This window comes from Mustela erminea, chromosome 12 (genome assembly GCF_009829155.1).
Source record: "Mustela erminea isolate mMusErm1 chromosome 12, mMusErm1.Pri, whole genome shotgun sequence".
In the NCBI taxonomy this organism is placed as follows: Eukaryota; Metazoa; Chordata; class Mammalia; order Carnivora; family Mustelidae; genus Mustela; species Mustela erminea.
Window position 1 is genome coordinate 2401703 of NC_045625.1, and position 8743 is coordinate 2410445.

The following is an 8743-nucleotide window of genomic DNA, read 5'->3' on the forward strand; positions in this document are numbered from 1 at the left end:
GCTGGGGTTCGCAGACCAAGCAGAGGCTCTGGGGCGCTTCTGCCTCCCTCTTTCTCAGGGTCCTGGGATCGAGCCCTGCATCGGGCTCTCTGCTCAGCAGGGGCCTGCTTCCCTTCCTCTCTCTGCCTGCCTCTCTCTGCCTGCTTGTGACCTCTCCCTCTGTCAAATAAATAAAATCTTTAAAAAAAAAAATACACTTAACAGAGGGAAGCATTTGCACCAAAACATGCAAAGCCCTGCTGAAAACCGTTTCACTTGCTGCCCCGCTGTTGGGAGGTGTGGGGTTAGAGAGCATTTTCCTCACCCGCCCGTCCTCCTGTGGGAGGGCCCCTGAGGGCCCGTGCCCCGGCCGGCGGTCCAGCTGTGACAGCAGGGTTGCCGGTCCCCCCTGGGAGTCGGGGCTCGTGCCCTGCCCCCTCGCCGTGCCCGCCAGGCCTGCGCAGCCTTGTTTATCCCACGAAGAGTTGTGGACCACCTTTCCTATGGCAGATCACATCCATCAGCTGAAACTCGCCTTCGGGTTGGAACATTTAAACCAATTAATTCTCCTGGTGCCATAAATCAGTCAGGATAGACGAGCGGCCACCCTTCCCGATTCCAGGAGGCTCTGCCAGGCGGGAGTTCGCTGGGGAGGGGAGCTCTTCCCTCAGTAGTAAACATATGTTTGCACAAAACTATAAAACCTCTTCTATGTCTTCCTGCCAAAATTCAGACGGCCGCTCTGCTTTTCCTGAGAGAGTCACAGAAAGCCGGGTCCCCAGCCGCAGCCCCCCCACCCCGGGGGTTGTGTGGTTTCCCGCCGGGCTCCCCGAGAGGCCTCCGATGAGAACTGCTAGTTGGGCGGGCATTCTTTTCTCAGATGGTGGATCTTTCCTGAGTCTGGTTGGAGGGACCCGTGCGCTCAGCCGGGGGCAGGTGTTTGTGAATCACCTTTACAAAGCGCGTGTCCCACAGGGAGGGCTCCCGCGGGACAGACCGTGGCGGGTGCACGTCGGACCGGCGTCCCCCATCACGTGCATGCCTCCATTTCCCTCATTTTCTCCATCAGTGTGGGAGAAGCCTCGGGTTCCCACTTGGGGCCCAGCTTTGTCATTCCGGACACATTTTCAACAGCCTCTTCCACCCGGCAGGTGTGGGTGAAGTGGCCGGTTGAGGGGAGGGGGATCTGAAGCTGGGGCCTTCCGTGTCCAGTGGACCCTGGAAGGAGCGCTCCCGTCGGAGAGGCCCCCTGGACACGGAGGAGCACATGGCTCCCGGAGAGGAGGCCGGGCCGGGCTGGGCGGGAGCGACGTCCCAGGACCCTGCCTCATTCCTGAGGAACAAGTGTTAACACCAAAGCATCCAGGAAGGAGGAGGCGCGCCCGGTTCTTTTTTCTTTTTAAAAATAAAAATGTAATGACCTGTGTCCTCTCCGTGCACAGTACCGGATGGATTTGTTTAAAGTATTTGCACTTAATTAACTTAATAAGGTGCTCAAAGTAAGTAAGAGTCGACCTGGAATTATCAATGGGGCTGGGGGGGGGGGGCAGGGGGGCCGGGGCCGGGCTGGGGAAGCAGAGAGTCTGGGCAGGAAATACCCCCAGACACCAGCATCCGGAAGGACGAAGTTACAGGGACGGGAAAGGGCGGCACAGGATGCTAACCGAAGGAAGTCTGTGCCGCTCTACTGACATTAGGAAACTAAACTCTAAAAAAGCCAAAAGCATCACTGGAGATCAGGAGAAACGCTTCGAACTGATGAGACCATCCATCCATCAGGGAGATGGAACAATTCTGAATTTTTATGTTCCTAATAAAATAGCTTCAGAATACATAAAGCAAAGACTTCCAAATAAACAAAGAAAAACAGACAAATCTGCAATCATAACGGGAGATTTCAACATATCCTCTCAGTAAATAGAACAATCAGTCAGATGATCGGTGTGGACATTGATCAACGTGCAAACAAAATTGACTGACGTTTTATTACTTCCCATGACTACAGAGTACACATGCCTCTCAAATGCTTCCAAAAATGAATCATAGAGTCTCAAAAAAAATGTGACTGAGATCGTGCAGAGTATGTTCTCTGACTACAATGAGTGCAACAGATCGTATTTTCCAAAAATGGCTACAATGCTGCTTTTTTTTTTTTTAAAGATTTTATTCATTTATTTGACAGACAGATCACAAGCAGGCAGAGAGACAGGCAGCAAGAGAGAGGGAAGCAGGCTCCCCGCTGAGCAGAGAGCCCGATGTGGGACTCGATCCCAGAACCCTGAGATCATGACCTGAGCCGAAGGCAGCGGCTTAACCCACTGAGCCACCCAGGCGCCCCTACAATGCTGCTTCTTTTCCAGAGTTTTCCAGAACCTTGGCACTTCCTATTAAGAGAGAAGCCTAATTCCCTGGCTTTGAACCTGATGGGTCATTGCGGCTGCCTCGAGGACAGGAATCCAGTGGAACTGATGCTAGGGGACACCCGAGGCAAAGTTTAAAAGGTGACCCCACTTCCAGCTGGCTCTTTCTCAGAACGATCTTCCTGTCAAGCCAGCCTGGTTCTGTGAGGAAGTTAAGGACTCATGAGGACACTTGAGAACACCTTTGAAGATGTTCTGCCGGGGACCCCCAGCAGTGGACCGTCAATGGCTAGACAGGGGACAGGATGGACCCATGAGAGGATGCACCCCAGCCTCTGAGTCCCACCCACTGAGCCGCCCCCAAACTTCTAGTCCTGAGCAAAGTCAATGCAATTTGCTGTTGTCATTTTAAACCACCTTTTTGGGATAATTTGTCAAAAGCGACATGTAAACAAAACAGTGAAATTAAGATGGAATTCTTTTATTTACTTATTTTTTTTTAATTTCAGAAATGCCCATGCTCAGAAATTACTATAAAGTTACTAGAAAAATATTTTTAACTGAATGATAATAAAGACCTAATATATCAAAACTTGAGATGCAAGAGCACCTGGGTGGTTCGGTAGGTTAAGCAGCTGCCCTCTGCTCAGGTCATGATCTCAGGGTCCTGGGCTCAAGCCCCAACCTGGGCTCGCTGCTCAGTGAGGAGCCTGCTTCTGCCACTGCCCCTGCTTGTGCGCTCTCTCTCACTCACTCTCTCTTGCTCTTGCTCTCTCTCAAATAAATAAATAAGGAATCCTTAAATTAAAAAATTTTTTTAAAAACTTGAGGTGCAGCTTAGGTCATGCCTAGAAATTTATAGCCCTGGGAAGTATGTAAAAATAAATAAGAAATATTAAAAATTGATGACTAAGCATTCATTTAAAAAAAGAAGAAGAAGAGTAAACTAAGCCCAAAGCAAATGGAAGGAATAATGCCAATAATAGTAGAAATGAATGAACTAGAAAACCACTTCCTAGAAAGTGGACAAAGTCAAATACTTGGTTCTTCCAAAAAATGACTGTAAGTGACACATCCACGGTGGGATCGATATTGAAAACAGAGAGAAGGCACCAGGCACAAGGTAACCAACACTGAAAATGGAAAGGGGTCATCACTTCAAATCTCATCCACGTGCCAAAGACTTACAGGGGTCTTACACCCGCCAAAGACTTACAGGGGTCTTGCACCCAAGCTTTAGTCCGCAAGGTTCGAAAACTACATGACACAGGCAGATTCTAAGAAAAACGCATCTTTCCAAAACTGCTACAAATATACATTCTAAATATTCCTAAAATTCCTTTAAAAAGAAAAAAAGTTTAAAAACGTCCACAAGCTGTTCGAAGACAGACGAGGAACGCACAGGGGGAGAACTGCTCCTCCCTGGTGTCAGGACAGCCAACAAGACGAGCTGGCAGAAAGGCGGACACGTCCGTCTGTGGGATGACGTAGAGAACCAGACACAGACGTAAAACACGCACGACCACCTCCTCTTCAGCCGAAGTGTCAAGGCAGTTTCACAGAGACGGGAGCTTCATGGTGCTAGGACCGTTAGCTCGACCCATATGCTGAAAGAAAGAATCTTGCCCGTACCTTGAACCATGCACGGAAGCTAATTTGGAATGGCTCATAAGCCTAACGTCCAACTTTAAACTCCAATTTCCTCAAGAAAACATAGGAGAAAATCTTAATGTCTCTTAATGGATTTCTCAGGTGTGACATCAAAAGTATAAATCATAAAAGAAAAATATTGCAAATTATACGTCCCCAAAACTGAAAAATATCAGGGCGCCTGGGAGGCTCAGCCTTTAAGCATCTCCCTTCAGCTCAGGTCATGATCCCAGGGTCGGGGATCGAGCCCTGCGTCCGGCTCTCTGCTCTGCAAGGAGCCTGCTTCCCCCTCTCCTGCTCCCCCCGCTGGTGTTCCTTCTCTCACCGCCTCTTTCTGTTAAATAAATAAATAAAATCTTTTTTTAAAAAATGAAAAATGTCAGCTCTTCTAAACACACCGTTAAGCAAGTGAACAGAGAAGCCAGAAGCTGGACGTTTTTGCAACATGCGTAACGGATGGACGACCTGAGTATCCAGAATATAGAACAACTTCAAAGTCAGCGTGAAAACACAACAATTTGTTAACCTTAACACCGGGGGGGGGGACTCACTGAAGAAGGTCGGTGGATGACAGAACAGCACACGAAACGAGACTCGCCGTCTCTTGTCATTAGGAGACGCAGAGCGAGACCGCGGCGAGAGGCTCCGGCACGCCACTCGGAATCACTGAGACCCACGCGCGCGCAGAGGACGGAGGAGGGCGTGGAGAGACTGGAACTCCCCCTCGCTGCCGGGAGGAAGGCAGCTACCCTAGCAGACAATTTGGCGATTTCGTGAAAATGCACCGTATGACCCAATCATGTCACTCTCTGATATCCACCCAAGAAAAGGGGACATAGGGGTGTGTTACTCGTAATAGCCTCAAACTGAAAACAACCCCAATGTCCTCCAGCCGGCGCAGGACAAACGAACATCGATGACTTACCATCCAGCCCGTCCACGGAACGGTCTCGTCGGGCATGCAGAATCACGGGTGGATTTCTGATGTATTGTGCTGAGCAAAAGACGCCCTACTCAAATGACCGCGTAATTGCCCCAAATTAGACTGTCCGTCAGCTGCTGAATGAGTAATTAAGACAGCAATTAAGGAGCCGGGAGAGCGTGGTTTGGTAATCGACTATGGATCCCGGAAACAGCTCGTGGCGAAAGCGGGTAGCGGATTTATGACAAAGGTGCCGCGGCAGAGCACTGGGGAGGGAAGTATTTCTTCAAGTAGTGGCTCTGGGCAGAGAAATATTCATATTTTGGGGGGTGCCTCGGTGGCTCAGTCAGTTGGCATCTGACCCTTGATTTTGGCTCAGGTCATGATCTCAGTGTCCTGGGATCGAGCCCCGCATCCGGCTCGCCGCTAGGCGGGGAGTCTGCTTCTCCCTCTCCCTCTGTCAGTCTCTCTCTTTCTCTCAAATAATTAAAAAAAAAAAAATCTTTAAAAAAAAAATACTCACATTTCTCAAATGTTCACAATCCGTAGCTCACACGGTGTGAAAGCACAGAAATTTCTGTTTGTGCACAGAAATCAGTCCCGCTTCTGGCTTGTAGCACTACACGTGAAAGATAAAAATATAAAGATTTTAAAGGATATTTGGAAAAAACAACTTTTCACCCCCGAGTGGGCCAAGGCAAAAGGAGTCAATCATACAGGGACATACTGAACATTTCAACGACATAAAACAAAGAGCTTCTCTTCACAAAAAGCGGCCCCTGGGAATGAAGCAGCAAGCGAGAGAGTGAGAGAGAAGCCGTTACGGCAAGTGTCGCCCGATGCCGTCATCCTGCGTTATTTAAAGAAACGTTATAAATTAATGAGCCGAGGATCATTCACACTATGGGAGCGCAGACAAGAGACCCGAACGGGCAGGAGCTCTCGCGATGACCACGGATCCGCCCGAGGCCGTGCGGGCATCTTCGGGAGGCCCTGGAGGGGCCCCTGCAGCTGCGGGGAGCCCTCCTGTCCACGGCACCGGAGCAACACATGTGCACAAGGACTCGGGGGGCTGGGACCCCAGCCGCCAGCGGGAGCGGGAGCGGGGCGGCCGCTTTGGAACGCTGCCTGGGCTGCTCGCGGCGAAGAGGCACAGGCTGCGCTTGCCCCCCGAAGTGTGCGAGCACGCCGGCGGGCACGGGAGCCGGAACGTGCGTCCTCATCCAACGGGAGGAGAGTGGGTGATTACGACGTGTGCAAACAGGGCCTGCACAGAATTCCACAACCGACCCCGAGACGACCTGGCTAAAAATAGCAAAGTGCAGCCCACGGACCTTCTGACCTCCTGCGTTCTCCTTACGGACGGCAGATGACCCCGCAAGACAGGGAAACTAGAGGCTCACCGTCAGACATCGCTACCCTGAAACAGTGCTATTTCCTACGCGGACCCTCTCCCTGGCCGTGACCCCCACGGCCCCCCACGGCCCTCCCTGCTCGCCGGGACCCCGCCCCCCTCGGCTTCTCCCTGTGCATGTCTCCTCTGGTCAGCTGTGTGGGCGCTTCACCCTGGGGAGAAGTCGCCCAGCATCACACTCAGGGAGAAACCCCTTGGAGGTGGGCATTTCCTCGACGGTCACTCAGGAAGCACCAGTGGGGGAACCGGGAGGGGCAGTGAGGACAGTGTGCTTCCTCACACGGGACAGGCTGCAGCCACCGTCCTCAGAGCTCTGCCCACTGAGGGGTCCTGACTTGCCACAAGCAGGGGTCCCTTGGCCGCTGACGGGCTTCCTCTCTCTCGGGTTTCTGTCCAGAGAGAACCGTGCCCCGAGAAGCCTTCCTGCAGCTCGAGCCATCTCAGGTCACACTCTGGTGTCTCCAGCCGTTGAGTCACCTTTAAAACTGTGGATTTCAGGGCGCCTGGGTGGCTCGGTCAATTAAGCCTCTGCCCTCAGCTCAGGTCATGGTCCCAGGGTTCTGGGATCGAGCCCCGAGTCGGGCTCTCCACTCTGCAGGGAGCCTGCTTCCCCTCTCCCTCTGCCTGCCTCTCTGCCTACTTGTGCTCTCCATGTCTCTGTCAAAGAAATCAATAAAATCTTTTTAAAAAATTATAACATTAGGGGCGCCTGGGTGGCTCAGTGGGTCAAAGCCTCTGCCTTTGGCTCAGGTCATGATCCCAGGGTCCTGGGATCGAGCCCCACATCAGGCTCTCTGCTCAGCGGGGAGCCTGCTTCCCCCTCTCTCTCTGCCTCCCTCTCTGCCTGCTTGTGATCTCTGTCTGTCTGATAAATAAATAAATTTTTTTAAAAAAGAAAGAAAATTATTTTTAAAAAATTATAAAATTAAAAAATTTTAAACAAAAAAACTATGGATTTCCTACAAATACAACTTCAGCTCATTCAACCGAGGTCCCACCGTCAATTCTTTTCTAGACGGTCCTCTCCCGCTTGGGCGGGGGCCCTAACGACTCAGAAACTCTCGGGTCTCCCAGGGAGGGTCTACGGGTCTGTGGGCCACCGCGGGCCGTCTCTCCGGAGCTTGCGCTCCCTGTTGAATCTGATCGTCACGCGGTCGTTTCTTACCTCCGTCCTCTTCTGCCAGAGGGAGAGATGGGAGCGGGAAAGCGGTGCTATTGTCGGTCCTGCCGTCCAGGCTGCTCTCTGTGTCCCCCACGCGCTGCGTGCAGACCAGCAGCTCTCATTTTGGCTCGTGTCGGCCCGGCTCTCCCGCGGCTGCCGGGAGCTCCCTGACATCCTGCGAGCCGGATCGGCGAGTCGGCCGGCTACACGTCCCACCCTCCGCATCGCAGCGGACGGCGTCGGGCCGGCGTCTTCCCTCCAGCCGAAGCCCTCCTGCCGCCTTTCTGCGCCGCGCCAACGGCCCGCCATTCCCCAGCCTCTGCTGACCGTCCGTCTGCCCGCCTCCTTCCCCGCTCTGCCTGCCGCCTGGACCCACATGCTCTCGGCCCCCTCTTCCGGATCCCGGCTCCCGCCTCAGCCGGCTTTCGCGGCCTGCGGGACAGCCGCCGCGGTCCGTGCTCGAGTCGGTGGGTCAGCAGTCCGGGCTCAGCTGGGCGCTCCTCTATTGGTGCCAGCTGCTCTCAGGCCTCCGCGGCCTGTGGCGGGTTGGCGGCGCCCGGATGACGGCCCTGTCCTCAGCTGGGAAAGCTCCTTCCTGCTCTGGGGCCAGGAACGCTTCAATCTGTCAGCCTGGGCTTCTTCCCACTGGGGTCTGGGGGCTCCCACATCAGCATGATCAGCGAGCCCCGTGTGCAAGGGCGTTCAGGCCCCTGTGCACATCGCCTCTGCTGAGCCCCACCAGCCCACGCAAGCCACGAGCCCGAACGCAGGACTAAGGGGTGGAAATCGACTCCAGCTCAGGCAAGAGGAGCAGCAAAGCCACCTTGGAAGGGGCAGCTGTGTGGGGTAGAAGCCACTCCCGCCCCTGCTTGCAATCCAGCATGCCAGGGGGCTGGCGAAGGGGACAATGTGGACGGCCATACCGCAATGGGAACGGTGAACGGTGGACAAGGAGCTGGTCCCTTCAGGGTCATTTTCAGTCCCAGGTGCCTCCTGGGCATCTAATACCCAACAGAGGACTCCCATTTCCCAAGTGGCTGACCCCTCTTTACCTGGCATTCCTTCTGGGGATCAGCCTCCCCCCCGAAGGCCATTCACCCTCTAAGCACAATTGATTGGAGTAGACACCTGCCCCAGGGACAAGCAACCCACAGAGCGGTCTGTGACCCGTGACCGGAAATCTGGGTTGGAAAGATGAGCCCTGGCAGCCAGACTCCTTCCCTCGGAACCGTCCTGCAGCACCAAGGCCAGAGCTG

General features: G+C 53.5%; 1 long non-coding RNA gene across 1 annotated transcript; it reads right to left on the minus strand.

Annotated features, from left to right (window-relative positions):
* Positions 1-4425: 4425 nt before the first annotated feature.
* On the minus strand, positions 4426-5810 carry LOC116570393. The gene is made up of 3 exons (XR_004277416.1): positions 5639-5810; positions 5435-5530; positions 4426-5048 (listed from the first exon to the last, which is right to left on the minus strand). It is a non-coding gene; the product is annotated as an uncharacterized LOC116570393 (long non-coding RNA).
* Positions 5811-8743: the final 2933 nt, after the last annotated feature.